We start from the raw sequence: 18,306 nt of genomic DNA, 5'->3' as shown, positions 1-18,306 counted from the left end.
ATGTTTTTCATTTTAATGACGGTGACAGGGAGACAGAAAGCAGCAGGACAGTGGTTGTCATGAGCAGCGACGACTGTGAGAAATCGAGCGATGTGAGAAAAGCAGGCGCTAAACATGCAAAGCGAGCGGAAGGATAGGCAGCGTTTCCGGAAGTATGCGGGAGACTGTCGCAACCGGGCTTGTCGTTTCCGCTCCTCGGCGTTGTCCGCACCGGAAGTTGTACATCTTTTCCCTCTTGCCACCTCCGCCTCGTGCTCCTCGTCATCGCTGTAACCACCCTGTCTTGTCGCGAACCCACAAATAACAGAAATTAAGCAGCGCTCAAATATCACGCAGGTGACCTCCGCGGTTCCTTCCATGTGCAAAGCTCCTTTTAAGGCGAAAGCAATGCCTCATAGTTGTCGACAGAAGGCTGTCAGCAGAGGTGTCACGCTTTGCAGAGCGAGAGTTAAAAATAAATTAATAAACCGTGTTTCCACCGGGAATCGAACCCCCATCCCTTGGATCCCCAGCCCAGAGCTTTACCAACTGCGCCACGCCCCGGATTTTTAAAATCTTTATTGCCTTTAAGGCTGTAGAGCATAATATAACAAAACACTGCAATACAATATAGCAAAATAAAGTGCACTGCAATATAATACATACATGTATAATGCATTGAAATAAATGCATGCTTTGTTAATTCACACACCAGTAGCACTCCTAACTTGCAGTGTGTAATTTAACTTTTTTTCATTTGCTTGAGTTTTTCAAACAGGACCGCAGTTTCTTTGCTGCAGTCTCTGTCGATCAGGACTTCATGATTGTTTTTGACGCTCACCACAAAATATTCGCATACAGATCGGGTCCCAGGATCGCAGTGCCGGAAAGCCATTAGACTGCACCACACTGCATGCAAACCTAACAGAGAATTGTGTCGTGTGGTATTTCTGCGTCCATCATAGGTAAATACCTAATCCCGTGTGGTGTGAGCGGCAGATCTTTCTTCAGTGTGCGTTGCAGCACATACCACAAGAGCACGGCTTTATTGCAGTGAATAAAGACGTGTTCTACGTTCTCCTCTTTTTTTTTTTTTTTTTTTTTTTTTTTGCAGAAAAACTGCGTGCGCCATGCTACATACATTTCCTTTTCGTTCAGCCAGGTTTTTACTGGCAGGGTACCTGTGTGGAGGTGAAAGAAAAGGGTTTTCGTTGCAGGCGTGACCCACATCTTTTTCGCTCGCTTAAACACGTTTCTCTCGGATGCGGTCGTGAAAGATGAGCGATACAAGGGGACGGGGAAAACTGTCGTGAAACGCTCATCGTAATTCCCCTTGTCTACAGTGAGGATGATGGCGGGATTCCGCGAGTGACACTGCGCCTTTCGTTTCCTAGGAGTAAACGAATTATAGAACGCCGATGAACTTTGATGCGTTCAATGAAATGCTGGTTGTGTTCGACAAGGGCCGCGTGATGTACCGTCACGGCAGGTCATGACGTCACCAGGCGATTCGTGCATATACGAAGCTGGCCCGCTGGGTGTCCGATCCAGGCGTCCGTGCGGCGCCTTTCATTTGCCGCTTGCTCGAACGCCGCACCACACAGCAAAGTTGTTGTGGCTGTAGGAAGAAGGAAAAGGAGAAATGCACGGGCCTGCTATTACTGGCTCTGGAGCTTAGCCACCTCCGCTGCCTCGTGCGGACAGAAGAGAAAATAAAGAAGAAAGGAGAAAGAAGAGGGAGAGAAAGACGCGTGCCGCAACAACAGCCGTCGTCCACCATCGAAGCAGTGGCGGGTGCAATGACGGCCTACAACAGATAAAATTCGGTGGCTGGCTAGCCCCCGCTGCAAGCAGCGTTGACCTATCGTCCCAGCCCTGTAGGGCCAGGAACTATCACCCTTCACCACTTCCCTCCTGGCCACACAGCAAACAGAAGCAGATCTAGATGTCTAAGAGGCGTTAGTACAGCAGGCATCAGCGGCGTTTCAAATTGATTTACAGGATAGAAAAGGCGCAGTATCTGTCACAATTCTCCGCAGACACATGTACCACGCCGTAAAGGAAGGGAGAAAGGTGGAAGTGAAAGAAGAAGAGAGGGAGATAGAGGTGCCTTAGTGGAAGGCTACTATCTACCGCCCTATATAATGGTTGTCGCCTCATTGCACTTTTGGGGTCCAAAGTGTCCTCTAGAATTTTTAAAATCATTTTGAGCCATTCTACCTCTTTCTCCCACGCCATGTGTTTTCTGGTACCGCAACCTTGCCACAACTCAAGGCTAATTGTCTCCCCTCTGCGCCCCCCCCCCCTCCTTTCCTGCTGTGAAAAGGATCTGCAGGTGTTTCAGCAATAATAAAACGCGTCAATAACATGGAAAAGAGTTTCTTTGAGGTGGTCATTGATTAATTTAGTTCTTGCGAACAAAATTTGCTTATCTTGTATAGTTTATAACCTGCTCAATATAATCGTTCTTTACAATCTCATCGAAATGATTTCGATGTCATTGCTATTTTCTGTCGAAGTCCGCTCTTGCGTGTGGCCCGCTGCTGTAGAAATATTACGAACGCTTCGAGCGAAGAAAAACAAGCAGCTCTAAATATTCCTGCAGTTATTTTGTTGTTTTTTTCTACCCTAGTAGTCATGCTTCCTTTCCCCTCCCTTTCGAAGAACTAAAGCGTGTTAAGTTTCTCCTACGATCGGTAAGCGATTACCGTCAGATTCAGTAGCGAGGTGTTTCTCTATCATTGCTACGGTTCTTGCCAACGATTTTGCAGTCGACTTCAGTCGCTATGCCTCAAAATCTTTTTTTCGCATTATTCTTTCTTTTTCACGTCCTGCCTGTGTCACCCCATTGCTGCCTCCTCTCTTTCATCGGACAAAGTTGGCGTGTAGCAAGGTTGTGTGCTTAATGTGTTTAAGGAACTTAAGGAATATAAGGAACACAATAGAGAACAGATCATACACTCTTAATCTGGTTCCACATACGTTCCGCCTAAAAGTGGAACGAGATTAAGAGCGTATGTTATGGCATATTAGTAGCTACTTTCATAACGCTACGGTAGTTATACTATTGTCTAGAGCCAACCAGGGTGATCGCGTGCGTTTGCAAGCACTCGGCAGCGTATCACATCTTTTGTTTGCACTAATCAACTACTTTTCGACTGATTTGCTGCCTGGAAACTGCATTCATGGGAAGACGGCTGACATCGTTGAAATGCAGGCGAAATCAGAGGGGCGAGAGAAACGGCACCGCTTTCAAATAATCGTCGAGCTGTGTGGAATCCTTTCAACGCCGACTTCAATTCAGAACCGCATGTAGTTCAGAGGCATTCGCGCGCGATGCATTCTGATTTACGCTATGCTATGCCCAACCTCGCCGGTTTCTCATTTCTAATGCGGCTCCCTGCAGTAGTTAACCTTATATAGCTTCACCCTCGCTTCAGCATCTCGATCTCGCTCGACACGCTCGCTCTCTGGCCCCGCTGTTTTGCTTTCGTTCCGCTGCTGGCTAGACGAGAAGGAAGGGGAGGAGAAGGGAGGAGAAGGAAGGAGAGATAAGTGGGGAAGGGCCGCCGGCCATGTGACCCGGGGAGACGCGCCGCCGTCTGGGCACGAAGAGCGCGGCAGTTCGCGAGGGCGCGCGCCTGCGGCCTAGCGAGTCGTCATCCTGCTCCCGCGCCTCCCGCGGAGAGAGTCACTGAGCTTGCCGCCGTTCAAGAGGCTGTGTGCGCGCGCTCGCCAGACGCTCTCTTCTCGCTTTACACGGCGACGCACTGGCGCTCTCGAAACCGTCCCAAGTCTGTCGCTCCCTTGTGCCGCGTTCCTTTCCGCGCGCACGTGGTCGTCGGCTCGGCAAGAGCTCCGCTTCGCTGTCTGACACCTTTCCTCAAGAGGACAGTCGCCTTGACGCGCCCAGCTCATCGCCCTCGCCCAACGTGTTCTGCTCGTCCCTTTCTGGGAGTCCCGGACTGTGCGTTTGGATTATTCGACAAAATTGATTCGAGCGTCTGGGACTAGGAGACCAATTTCCGCTCCTCTCGTACATCCACGCCCACCTTCCGACTACCTTTCTCCGGAAGTCATTCCTGGTCCTTGCAAGGTTTCCTCCTCACCCGTCGTGCGACGGATTGGGAATGGTGAGTACGACAAGAATTCGGCTCAGCTTTGTCGATGTGTTTTTGCTTTTGCGAAGAGAAACGGGGTCATACGTTTTTCCGCTTTCGGGACACTATGTCCCATTGTAACTGGCTATTTATGTGCCGCTGCCTTAGAGCGCGGCACATCGGTACGACGACGCTTGTAGTGCAAAATGTGTGAAAGTAAACTCTCAAGACTCAGGCCAGGTTTTTATATGTGAGGCTTCTCAGTCAAGAAGCAAGGCGTTTCAATTCTTGTTTTTGAATGCAGAAGGCAGTAGCATACATACGCTGCTATGTCAGAGGCTGGCGCGTGAGATTTCGGTTGAAATTTACCCAGCCAATTCGAAATTAAAATAAATTGCTTATATTTTGCAGTCATCCGCGACATAATTCGCCCATGTAATCGGAAACATTTCCGCGCCACCAAGACTTTTGTTTCGTGAGCAAAACACGAGTCGGTCGCGATGTATTGATTTCTGAGCGCATTTCTCTGCTTAGTTTAGGTTACTGTGTTACTAAGGGCTCTCGTCAACACACGGTTTCCTTAAACTTCCGCTTTGTTAAACCAACATGAAGCGTTTAGGCCGTGGTTTCCGCTGGAACTAGTTTGAGGTAAATAAATACTTGAGGCAGAAACGCATACCCGCCTAACCGCTGCTTGTTTCTGAGTTGTTACTCCCAGCTTTTGGCAAGATGTCAAAACACTTCGTGCGTGCTTGTGCATATGCGTGTATTTATTTGTGCGGAAAATCCGGTCGATAAGAGAGTGTTCAGCGTTAAAACAGTTAACTTTACGACCTTGTGCGAACAACATACGGGGCCATCTAACCCCCCCCCCCCCCTCCTTTCCCCAATTTCGAAAATTAGGCGACTCCTCATATATACAGACAAAAATCAACGGTTGACATGCATAAGGCATTTCGCTATATCTAACACAGTGATCTTACACACCTAGATTATTAGGAAGTTCCTCCCTTGTAGACAAAAATAGATTGGTTGTTGTAACTTTTCTAGCCATTGCTGACGTGAGCATCGATGAAATTTCGAGGTAGTCAGTACCGACAGCTTTGTCGTTACTGTTTAGAAACCAACCACTTGATCCCAGGTTTCTGCGCAGTCCACTTCAACTGTCTATTTTTGTCAAACGCACCACTGCGAATATAATGCTAGTAAAATAGCACATATAAAGAGATCTACCAACCGTTAAACACCCAATCTAGGCCTTTTCATCACTGCACTTTAAAACTGCTTTGTCTCTTGTTTGTTTATTACTGCTTCCTTAATTAAACTGAATGGTGAGTGAGTCGCTTTAGGAAGGTGCGATTGATATTATTTCAAGCAAGTGTTGCTGCATGACATTTTCATTAGGCGAACGCGACGCTCACTCGGTCTTCCTCCCTCAGCTCGCCAAAATTTATCACATATTCTGATGTTTAATGTCATCTATTTTAAAATTGTGATCAAGGCACTAAACAATAAAACTGCATTGGTTTGGGCGGACGCTCGAGCACGTACCGTCACTTGGTTTCTTCTTTCTCTTTTTAATTTTAATTCAATGCTCCGTGCTGCAAAAGTTGCGAGTACAGTAAACGGCTTTCAACACAGAGAGCAAAGCGTAGAGGGGTATACGCTTACAGCAGGGATGATGTTTTTATTTTGTTTTTACACTATGCTTCTTTCCGTTGGTTACATCTTTTGTACCTCACATTTTTCTTGAGCTTTTCATTCAAGAGAATTTCTTTTGCATTTCCTTTCTGGAGGAAGCAGCAGTTTGTAGATCTCCGGTGAAAACAGCTAAACCGTTTTTTTTATTTTTAAAATTATCTTTTTTTTTTTTTTACTTTTGCATGCCAAAAATATATTGGTACCGATCAAAGCAGACTGCACGCTTTCGTTGGCATTAGCCAGAACTAAGCTGCCTCACTTCTCATTGGCTACCCCTTTTCATCCACTTCATCCCTTTCCTCGGGACGCGGTAAGCGTTTGTCCTTTCGTCTCATTTAAGCCTCGTGACATCGCGCTGTTTCACTTGATACTTGATGGGGTTAGTGTGCAAATCCAGTGAGGCTGCTACCGCGCTTATCCTTTCCCCGTAACATCCTTTCCATTTCTCCTTCATGTGTCCCCGGTAAAGCATATCAAATACGCGTGGCTTCGTCGCCAGCTGATGATTTCTTTGCTGCTGGCACCTGAAAGATATACATATATACCAGTACAAGGCAAAGAAAAAAAAGAAATGCCGTAGTTACTGTCAACATTTCACAAAACAGAAAGCAAAATGATTGCATTGAAACCGGGACGGACCCCGAAGATGGAATTTTCTCGCTAACACGGGAGCTGCGCAGCTTTCAGCGCAACGCTTCCCACGGTACACACCCTATTCAAATGCGGCATGGTATTCCTATATAGTTATTTCATTTCACTATTAATTTTTAAGGCGAAAGTTTTTATTGCCTCATCGTTGTCGTCAGCAAAAGTGTCACGCTTTTGCGGCGACTCTGGTTGGTCGAGAAGGGATGACGTCATGGAGGTCTCGACCATTCTTAGAGCACCATCACAGTATGTGCGAATGCGTGCCTTATATGGCCATATAGCAATCAATTACGAATTAGTAACTAATCATTTAATTCCTACTCACTGATTGCTAATTAATAAGTAAATAATTACATAATTGCCCATTTCTGTCTATTTAATGAATAATTATTTCTTAGTGATGGTTGTGGGAGTAAGTAATTAATTATATACTAATTAATGTCGCGCACCCGGTAAAATCAACCACACAACAGTAAACAGAACAACTGCGAAGATTCAAGGAGCGCGATCTCGTCGCTGCCAAGCAGAATTCACTGAATAAATGCACTCGCAGAATGTGAAAGAGTAGTCGCTCGCTTTATTTGTAGCAGCATTCATCGCTACATGCGCAACAGTCGCGTAGCGGAATGCAGCACTCAGGCTTTCGCCTTTCATCACTTTAGTCGCCAGTGTCCTTGACGGTACCCTTCTTTTCCTTCATAGGTCCTCAGTCTCTTTTTCTTTCTTTTTTTTTTTTTTTTTTGCCAGCCTCTTCTTACGTGCAGGCGCGCGACGCTTAGATCAGTTGCAAGGCCACATTTATAACGTCGTCGAACGCGAACGAGCGGAAGAGAGAAATGCCCCGAACGCAAATTCGCTTCTACGCGACACGTTTCTAAGTCATTATTTTCACTTTACTCCAGAGGGCTTTATCAGGGTCTAGTTTCACTTGCTGGTAAGTCTTAAGTGCCTTCAAAATACATTCGCGTAAATCACTCCTTCCCGCGCCTGAGTACCTATGTACCCGTGTAGAGGCGCCCCGACAAATACACTTCCGGTGAGTGCTATAGCGGCGCAGGTTTTATCGCCTTGGCCGAAGTTAGGCTTGACGGAAAAGCAAACGCGCTATACGGAGTGCAAAGCTTGCCTGGCCGCGTCTCTAGAGCATTGAACTCGCGCTGTAGGCTCTTCTTCCTGCGGCAGGCTACACTTCCAGCCCGGCGAGTTTTAGTGGTAAGCCGCGCGCGCACACGCGTTCTTGCGTGAAAGCCGGAAAAAAAGAGGAGAAATGCATCGCCGGCCACTATTCAATCGGATTAGGCCCAACCACCGAGCTGCAGATTTGCTGCCGGGCTCGGTTAGCGCAGCGTATGACCTTGCTTGCCTCGTTGGTGCCGCCTCGCGAAGTCCGATGAATTTCCGGGTCCGTGGTGAACGAGTCGAATCGTTCGTGGCTCGAAGCTTTTCATCGCTCAACGTGCTCAGTTTCAGCACGACGCGCCTAAGGCTGTGGTTGCTCCCGAGTCTTTATAGTGAATGTGTTGTTCCACGGGGTGAAGTCGATAGCGAAGTATACGCGTGGACACTGGTGATATTTTACGTGGTTATCAGTAGCTGTGGAGAGACTCGTTTGCTTCTTGTGTTGTTTCAGGTGGACGCCCTGGCTACGCAAATTAATTCGTTCTCTGCAGAGGTGAAGAGCACGAATATAGTCACGATCATGCTGGCTAGTCCTTGCGACATGAAATTCATATTGTTGTGGAATACCGCAAGCGCTATCGCAAACGCCGCATGAGCAATACGGCTACGCGTGGTAGACAGTCTACGCTATCTGTGCCGGCTGACGCTAATGACCTGCGACCACTACTTCTGGACGTGGTAGGTCAACTAGCGATATCATAAGTTAAGGTTAAAGCGGGTTTCCATAAATTGTGAAAATGCGTGGGGGGTGAGCGAATTGTTTATCTTTTGCAGGATTTTCTCGCAAACCACTTGAGGTTGCCGGAGAGCGTGACCTAGGAACCCGCAGTTTTCCCCTTGCTTCATTGCGATATGATTACGGATTTTCTGTTTCTGCTCTCTGAGTCGACCAATCGCGATGTTTGGTCAACGGATGCATCAGTGCGACCGTGCCCTTCTCAAAAAAAAAAAAAAAAAGTGTTATGTCGTAAACTATATCGAAGTAAGATCTATTCACCTTTGCGTTAACCCTTGACCTTTGTTTATCGTGATTTGTCCTTGATATCTTCACTTTCTGCGTGTCCGCACAAAACGCATAAAACTGAAACTCCGGGGGGCCAAGTATGAGCAGTTTCTCATTTAAGAAGAGCTAGCGGAATCGATGACCTGTTTCAGTTGCTTCTCTGTCTCGCGACGTGAGTGGCCGCTCTCGATTCCTTCGATAGCCGAGACGTGAGCAAGTTCAGATAATGGCGAGCTTTTTCGAAAGAACCGACCGCCTAGCCCCGTGGGTCCGAAAATAGAGAGAGAGAGAGACAAAAATGGGCGAAGAAAATAAACAGGAAACGTTGGGGTGCGCGCGCGGCACCTTCATACATAACGAAAGACGATTTCCTTAATTAAATTTGATTCGATGCTCGGACGGCGCCGACGTTGCGGAGAGCACGCACTCACGCTCTTCTCCGAGGGGGAGGAATATGTGGGTGAGGGCAGCTTTAGGGGAAGGGGGACGAGACACTGGGCCGCGCGGTGGTGGCGCGCGCTTCGGTGATGGACTGCCGCGCGACCTGAGCGACGAGACGTGGCCGACGTGGTCTCACGTAAGCGATTACCGCTCCTATGAAAAACACCCGTGTGCTGCTGAGAAAAGAACAAAGACGAGGAGAAAAGGTGAGGGGGAAAGGCACCGTATTTATGGGCGGGATTTGTGGGTGCGTGGTGGCGGCGCCTGTTTCGTGTTGGTCACCGGCATGCCGATGCCCTTTCGTGCCGTAGCGGGTTGTAAACGTCGAATTAAAAAAGAAAAATAAAGGGGCCAAAGAGAGGAAAGGGGGCCGGGGTACACCGCGAGCCGTCGGGACACGTTTGAGAAGCGAAGCTATAATGACGCTCGGTAACACGATAGAGAGAGATAACGTCCTGTCGTTTCGTGTTGAAGGAAATAGAGAAAGAGGGTTTGAGTTTGCATAGCGTGGTCGTTTAGCCATAATTCGCGGGAAGGCTCTCCACACGCCGTTGGGGTTTCGGTGGCTTAGCACAGCGTATCTGGACAGACGCGGCGTTTAACTGAACCCGCAGTTCGGGCAATTGGCTGCCCAACGATTTGAGCTCGAGTTAAAACGAATAAGGGAGAACAGAATTAGATCTGAATAAGAGGAAAAGAACATTTATATAGCTATATTTGGATAGTGTAAATTCGTATGCGTATTGAAGTGTGCAGCGAATGAAAGAATAAAATAACAATTCAACAGCTCCTCAGGTACAGGCGCAGTCAAAAGTTCCCAGTCCACAGGTTCTGCTTCTGGTCGGCATATTGTGTGGCTTGAGATCCCACTAAAGGTATCAATAATCGCAGAGGTTAGAATAATGCTTTTTTACACTCTACATATATTTTGACATTTGGGTCGTCGTGGCTGCCTGACTAATAGTGCTCAGAAGCAGACCCTGTGGCCTGATAACTTTTGATTACCTCCGTACGTCCCAAAATGGCAATAGGATATGGGGTTAGTTTGGATCACAAAGTATACATTATGCATCGAAATTCATTTTAGGTAACACATACCTGGCGTTACATTCGTCGTAACTTATTAGGAGCAGCGAAAAATATTTCACTTGCCTCACTTTGTCATACATACAGACGTGGATGCGTCGGTACCGTCTGCTGTGCGTCGCCGAACCGAATCAGTGTTACGTAACATACGTGCGTTCTTCCTTTTCATTCGAGACACGAATTCAAGCTGTAAAACAGGCAAACAAACAATGCCGGTTTCTGTAGCAATAACTCTGCATGTTCCACCGAAATGCTTTGTCCTCCTAAATATTAGGGAACATCCGAGCTCGACGACAAAGTTCTACAGGCTATCCTTGAGAATGTATACGAACAGGTATAATACATTGAGCATAGGGGTTGTTGTTTAATCCGGGGCACTAACGAAGGGTTCCAACATTTCCAAATCCGCAAACACTGTCGAGAACTGACTTAGTTCAGGGGGGGGACATAAAAGTAACGTCTCTCAGCCAGTGAGGGAATAAGGGAAGGTAGCGCGGCGCGACTTTTACGAAACGTATAGTATTGTGCGACGTGCCAAACGCTACAAAAAGAATCCCGACGCACACAAACAAAGAGGGCGCTTTGAACCCGCGGCCCGCGGGCGTAGTAGTGCGCGAAAAAAATAACTGTCTGCGCGGGCATTCTCACGACTCTTGCGATATTAACCAGGCACGTATACCGAGGCTGCATAAGGCGGCAGTTACTGCAGTGTGCACGTGCTTAAATGCCTGTTGTGTTGACCATTGTTGCAAAAATAAAGAAGAGAGATGAAAGAATAGTTATAGTGTGGATCCGGGGGTGTGGCAGAGGAAGAGAGAAATGCGAGCTCAAATAAACACGAAAGAAAAACTAGGAAACAATGGTGCCAAGCGCGTTCTGCGCGACGCCTTGCCAACTGGCACGCGTGTTCGTCACTTCGTGTTGTCGTCGTTGCCGTGACGCGCAATCAACGAAAGGGCGACGCCGGCTGCGTTTTCCAGCGAAAACTAATGTCCCTCGCTTATCTCTCCGACACGAGGTCGTGCTCGCCGCGAGGTGGCAAAGGACAGCTAGGCTTTCATGCGTGACTTTTGCTTTGACGAAGCGGCTGAAACGAAACGGTGAGGTAGAAAGAAATGTATGGCTCCATTAGGAATAGGAAGGAGGGAAGAAAGAGAAAAGATGAGACTCGCCGCCTCTCTGCAGACGCGTGCAAAACAATGGCCGCCATCTTGCCTTGAGAGCCATGGCGCCAGGAGCGAAAGATCTGCCGGTAGTCTTTCACTGAGCGGTCCTAGGGACGGCTAAAACATCGTCGCTCAACACTACACTTCTCCGTGATTGCTCATGGAGTTTGGATGGCGGTTTCCGTTCTGAAGGTCGCAATATCAGCCCCACCGAAGTGGCCGTTTCTTTTTTGAAGGTGGCGAAATCCGAAACTGTTCTTGTGATGCGCGGTCAGTTGATGTTTCCAAGGTCGTCTAGCCTAATCCCGGGCCATGCTCTACGGCGTCTTTCGTAATGAAGCACAGATGTCGCCTCGCTACGTATAAGCCTCAATATAGGCGATCTTTCTTTTCGCGCTGATTGTGACTTTTCTGCGTTTTAGCTAAACGCTTTGCATTGCCTGACTTCAGACTCTCTTCTAAGGGTCGTCAGCGCGCTTCGTGTGTCATGTCAGGGCATCGTGGTAGAGGCACATTTAAAGTTATCCGCCAGACTATTCCCTCAATGTGGACTGCAAGATCTCATCACTGAGTTATGCTTGGCTAACAACAATTTTAGCAAGCCGCCAATTTTCCCGCATAAATGCGTGCGGCCTGTCGTGGACACAAGATTGCGCTCGTATAGAAAGTGCCCTCTACGACCCGATATTGCGCCAGACCTGTTTTTCAGATTGTGCAGATTTCGCTCTAGATCAGTACTGACAGTTTCTTTTCGAGTTGTGCAAAGTGCAGTTTTGACCTCGCCCTCCCGTACAGTGCCAAAACGCTTTGACCTTGCCCTCACGTGCAGTGCTAAAGCGATGAAACTCCTGCTGTTAGCTCAGCTGTAGACTGCCGGGGGCGTCTTAAGAGAACAGTACGCAATAAAGAACAATACGCTAGGGGGCCGTACCCTGTATCGCGTGCGCTTTCACTCGCCCCCGTGCGTGAAGGCTGCCTGCCTGCTCGGTGTCCAGATTAATCCGGCTTCCTGCTGTCGTCCCCGCTTCGCCCGCGGTCGCTGCCGGAAATTGCGTGCGCCCAAGGATTCTGCGGGAGAGGGCGCCGCTCATGGTATAACTCCTTCGTGCCGACCACCGCTGCTGGCTTCGAATTTAGTAACCCAAGCTACACCGGCGTCGTCGCCGTCCCGCGAGCGTCGTCGTCTCGTCTTCGTTGTCCGCAGCGGACAACGAACTGACCCCGTGCAATCGAGTCGAATCGTCGTTGCCGCAGCGGTGCCATGCCACGTTCGAATCGCCCTTGTGTATGGCGTGCTTGTCCTTCATTAGTGTAATGCGGATTCGTTTCCCGATCATTCCGTCTCTGTCCTTAACTGGGCCGTGGGTCGCGTCTCTTCCTTCGCTTTGTTTTGTTTTCCTCTGTACCGTGTTTCGCCCTCATCGTCTTTTCTCCTGCTGCTGCCTCGCGGGGAGGACGCTCTGCTGGGCGCATTTAGCGCAATTACGGGAGCAGTGACTGCCGGTGAGATTGGTTGATCGCATGGGATTGCAAATGCCTGTTGGCGTCGCCCAGAGTGCGCACGCGACGCTGCCTATGGAAGCCGCAGTCGCTCACCCGAATGACGGAGATCGGACTCATTGCCTGCTGGTAGCGTCTTCGTGAGCTCGGTGGGAGTGGCTGCCGCGAACAGTCCAAGAGACCTGATCGGTCAGCTCCGCGAGTATGAGCGTGTCTCTGAGTGTCCGTGCTGCGCGCGCGCATAGCGAGAAAGACCAAAGAAATACGCAGGGAGAGATAGAGAGAGAGAGAGAGAGAAGCCACGAAAATTAAAAAAAAAAGCTTTATTTGAAAGAAAACGGTGTGTCATTCTACGCAACGCATTTGCGAATAATGGCTGAAAGTACCACGTAATAAGCATGCCGTGCTGGAACAAAAAGAAATTGTCAACCTGACTTTTTCTGGCACTTTGTATTGAGCCTTCGTTAGAGTACTGCCCTAAATAAAAGCATGGAAAGCTAACCGAATTTTTAGCGTTCTATTACTTTACGTTTTTCTGGTACATTGTAAAGGGTAGCATATACACACAGTGAACAGGCTTGCGCAACAGCGATAGCAAGATTACATTGTTACAAGACAAAAACCATCATTTTCTGTTATTTTTCCTCCTCTGGGCAGTTTCATTTTATTCTCTTCGCGTATAAATATGCGTCTCTTTCTATTACCTTAGGGTGCGGTAATAAATGAGTGACATGTATGCCTTCCACGTGAAGAGCACCTCACACTTCACACTTGCGTACACTTTCTCAGCGTTCAGTGTTTGCTATTCAAAAGATGTGTCGCAGTTGACCAAGAGTTGATTAGTGTTAAGCAGCTCCTGGACATTTCCCGAATACTCCATTCAAACGAACGGCTTTTCATCTGCCGTGTTTTCGACTTTTGCTGCTTCTGATTTTCGCCTTCTTTGCGCTGTTCTTTAGTTTCTTTCGTTACCTAACGCTGGGCATTCTCGCGCATGATTCTTTGCCACAGAGAACAGACTATTTATGTCAACGCTATCCTCATTCAATGCGTTGCGTGCTTAAGAAGACCGAATATTTAGGATGTACTACAACCTCGTCGAGAAAATTCAGCACCGAACCTCTATTATTACACTCAAGCGTGCGTCATCAGCATTGTACCGGTATCTACAGATAACAGCGAGGCGCCAGTATTAAAAGCAAGCCATTTTTCGTCGATACTAGGCGCAGCAGGCTTCCATAAATCTTACCAAAATGCTCCCTGGCGCCCGGGCTTTATACTCCTTTCAAAGAATCCCCACTAGCAGCACGAACGTATATATATACCGCATTAGGAGCAGACCGTCAGCGATTGTCATTTACTTTCTATACCCTTCGCCAAATTCAGCTCTAAACCTACGCAGCATGACTGCGCCTTCTCCCCATTTAACACACGGTCACGCCAGAGTGTCGGGGTATATATCAGTGGGACCATCACTACCTCCCCTAACCCCTGAGTATAAGCGAGGAGCGCGGCTATGTTTGCAAGTGTGTCCCCTTTCTTTCCCGCCCTTGTACTATATGGTTGTTGCTTGGTGATACAACTATGGAAGCTGCATGTCCATCCATATACACCTGCCTATAAAAGCACGCCGCGCGGGTTTCGCGTGCAGAATATATCTGCTAGGTTTTTTGGAGCGTATAATGACCTCGTCCCGGGTCATCAACTTCACTCTCTCTTCATTTACGGGCGCCGGCCCCGGTAAGGCTACGGAGGCGCCGCCTGCGACGCGCGCGGGGGCGGCAAAGGTGCAAGTAACAAAGAAACAAATGGGGAGAACCTCGCTTTGCTGCTGGAGATAGCGAACGCGTAGCGATAACGACGCGAACAGCCTCCGCAATCACGCGTTTATCGTTGGAGCAACGCGGGAGCCGGCCCTGAATATAAGGCAACTCACCTCCTCGCAGTCGCCTCCCCATTTCCCTGTTCTCCCTCCCCACACTTCCCGTTTCTCTTGTGTTTTCGGCAGTTCGGATCTTTTATGCGTCCCGATGCGCCCCGCCAGCGCTCGGCGTTTTTGTGGGCTCCAGAGCAGAGAAAAGAGATGGGGAGTGGCGGCTTTTTTACTGCGACTATTTATCGACTTTTCTGTCCGGTTCCTGGCCCTGCCGACACGGGCGGCCCAAGTCATGTCCATTACTCGATCAGCCAGCCGCGTGTGCTTCGTATATACACAGACACCCCCACAAGGCGGCGCGCGCATTGAAGGGTTGCTTGCTTCTCCTTATGCGCCGTCACTTCCCTGTTCTTAGACTTCTTTCTTCTATATTCTTATTTCTTCTCTCTTTCTCTCTAGGGCGCGCTCTACTGTTCTTCTTTCTCCGACCGAGGCGACAAATAGCGGAGCGTGCGGTCGGAGATAAAGGCAACGAGCGTGCGTGCATAATGGAGCCGATATGACAAATGACGCACGCCTCTCTCGCGCGAGTAATACGTTTTCCGCGCCGAGAATCCTCGTTTGTTTTATCTGCTCTTCACTACTGTCCTCCTCTCCCACTTGCCCGTATTTCCCCAACCGACGACGCCGTTCACGCTTCTCCGCGCGTTTTGTTGTGTGGCCACTGCGCGTCTTGCCTATCATCATCCGGTTTTGTTGTGCGTTTCGCCGCATCGCTTCCTGCATTCTCGGGCTCGTTTTGCCCGGGCCAGGCTCGTTTTGATTGTTCCCCAGTTGCGTAAAGTGGGAATGTCATTCCTGGTTTCACGCAACGTTGCGGGCTTTGTTGTGATTGATGACGGCGGAGCGCTTCACATGAGAGGTCGGGTAAGATCCGTCGTGAAACAAGTGCAGCTGGAGGTATGCGCTGTTATTGTGGAGGCTGGAGTTGCATTCGTCCGAATAACTCTTTCATAGAGTGGGTTGAGAGAAACGCTGTCCTATACCTGACCGAAGAACTATAGTATCATTTCACTACTGCTTTCCGGCCTAGTGACCTTTGCAAAATTGGGGGTATGTGCACGCAATTTCAGCTACTTACTGGCAGAAAGTACTTTGAAATCTGCTGCCGGCATTACAGTGCAGTACAGAGGGATAAGTTTAGTCCAACATCTCTTTGAAAAGAATCATTGCGGCGTCACGTACAAAAACAGACACACATGCAGGCAGAATGACTGGTGGGGCAGGTCTTTATTCCACTTTTTATTGCTTGTTATTTCTTTTTGTCGGCCAAGTTCTTGATGTAAAGCTTTGTAAGCAATGCGCGGCACAACACGCTCGCTACTGGCCTCTGCTGCGCCGGAGGAGTTTCCAATCTTTCGAAGCTGAGGTACTCTTGTCCTTATATTTCTGAAAGTCCGAGCTTTCTTGAGGCCAGACGACTTGGCTGAAATTACTGAAGCCCCTCGGCTTGTACAATTTTGACGAGTCTGTACCTGGCGTTATCGCATGTATGAAGTGGAAAATTTTTTTATCTTAACCTAATACGCAACCGCATCTCAGACCTATTTCTACCAATCCGAGCATTACTGGTTCACCGCGTATTACCGCATAGCTTAAGCGAATGAAACTTCTAGGACAGAAATTGCCTTCAATTATACCCATGCGGCAACTTGGGGTTAAGGAGTGCCCGTGACGTTGTACTGTGAGCACATGTCTGAATGAAAATTCGCTGCGGCGAAACTAGGATGGCATTTTCAGAACTGGTGCGAGGAGACAAATTTCTCTTACAGAAGTATATAATGAACCGTTTTAGTTAGCATGCCAAGGATGCTAACTGTCGAAACATTCAAAACATGGGCCTAATGTCACACAGATGCATATGCTTGCCATAGTAGGAAACGACAGTAGACTTTTATGAGCCGCGCCATCTCGGTGACATCGAAACGTGGTAATAATGGAGCGACTGATTTAATTACTTTTTTTCAGTTCAACATGGTGCAACGATGTGAAAAAAAAAAAAGTGGAACTATCTCAAATAGTCTGCAGGCGACTTTAGTCACGTGTGCGCGTTCCACCTTCTGCGGCCTTGTAATTCTGAGAATGTCTGCATCTGCTTGTAACGCACAAGAGCCAAACTGAACTATGTATTAAGCTTATGTCTCTGCAATATTCATTCCTACCAATTTTCCTAGAGGCTTATAAAATGTGGAGTGCTTGAATTTTCACTTGTACCAATATCGGACATCAAATGCAATAAACTTCACGGTGATCGCTAACCTACTTGACACTTGTTTCGTTTGATTTTGGTGGCGTATAAAAATACATGCTCATCACAAGCGGTCCTGACGCTGTCGCAAACTGCTAAGCAAATGACAACACAGCGCTCTGGACAAGAACTGCAAAATAATTTGAAACCATTTCAAGCGTGGAATCTTGGAAAATAGCTTTATCGCGCGTATTCAAGTTGTGCTACATACACATAGGAGGACAACATGCAATCGCACGCGCACGATTGCGACTCATAAATGCACTACCTTGGGTGCATTTCCGATTGATCTATGCTTGCCTTTGAAACGGCTAATAACTGACGCGCTCGCCACACGGCATCACGTAAATTGGCATTGAGAACTTAGGAGACGTGTTGTGTGACAATTGGATGCGAAGGAGCAGGCTATACTTAAAATTTGAGCCTAATCAGCTGCCACCGTTATGCTTATGGTCGCCTATAATTACAGCAAACTAATAAGCAAATGAATAACTGATAAGGATAATATCCCCTTTTCCTAGAGTTTCCAGTTCAATGCAGGGGGGAAAGAAAACGAAACTTGGGTTCCTCAGTGCAATGCTAATGTTTTGGTTTCTGTTCGTCTTGAGTTTACGTTATTTGGAGCGATCTCCTACATTTAGTAAGTAAAAGCCGCCTTAATATAAACTTCAAAAAAAAAAAAAAAACTCAACTCTTTTTCTCTAGATGCTTTGTTTTTATAATCTGCTAGATGCTGCTGGGTGATAGTGTTTTTTCTGCACAGATGTGTAGAAACACGTGTGCGCATATTCCACCCTCAAACCTTTCACATTTTTCTCACTTTAGCTCGCTGCTAGAGAAATGAATGGCCGCGGTAGTGAGTTTCGGGATTTGGGGAACCAAACGAGATTTAAATGACAAATGCACTGCTTCTTTGGTGCTAGCTGAACGGGGAGTTTAGGTGTCGGCTCGCTATTTCCTGCGCTCCTTGCGGGCTCAATGTTTAATAAATGACTCCTCTTATGAATTCGGAAATCCTCCCGTTCAAGGCGAAAATGGAAGTATGCTGCACGAATTTTTGTAACTGTGCGACAAGGTGCGGGTCGAAGTACTCTTATCCGTTTACCGTGGATCCGTGAGCCCTCCTTACTTTGAAGAGGACCTACCTTTTTTTTTCTTTTTTTTTCTCCATTTTGACCCAGCGCAACAAATTCTGAAAATTTCGCATAAACTGAATTCTATATTACAGATATGTGCATACACCCACGCGCGGACCAAGACAGGTCATGATGATCGGCCAGACCAGCTCACGTATAAATACTGTCTCTTTCCGACGGACG

The 18,306-nt window shown here is 47.9% G+C and overlaps 1 protein-coding gene across 2 annotated transcripts in view; it reads left to right on the top strand.

Annotated features, from left to right (window-relative positions):
- Positions 1–18,306, top strand: part of LOC146186613 (irregular chiasm C-roughest protein-like) — a 354,131-nt gene that overhangs the window by 199,323 nt on the left and 136,502 nt on the right. The gene's annotated exons all lie outside the window — the stretch shown is intronic.

The sequence above is a fragment of the Amblyomma maculatum genome, chromosome 6 (genome assembly GCF_055883805.1).
Source record: "Amblyomma maculatum isolate TAMU_Amacu chromosome 6, ASM5588380v1, whole genome shotgun sequence".
In the NCBI taxonomy this organism is placed as follows: domain Eukaryota; kingdom Metazoa; phylum Arthropoda; class Arachnida; order Ixodida; family Ixodidae; genus Amblyomma; species Amblyomma maculatum.
The sequence above is the reverse complement of the archived record's forward strand: the minus strand, read 5'-3'. Positions and strand labels throughout refer to the sequence as shown.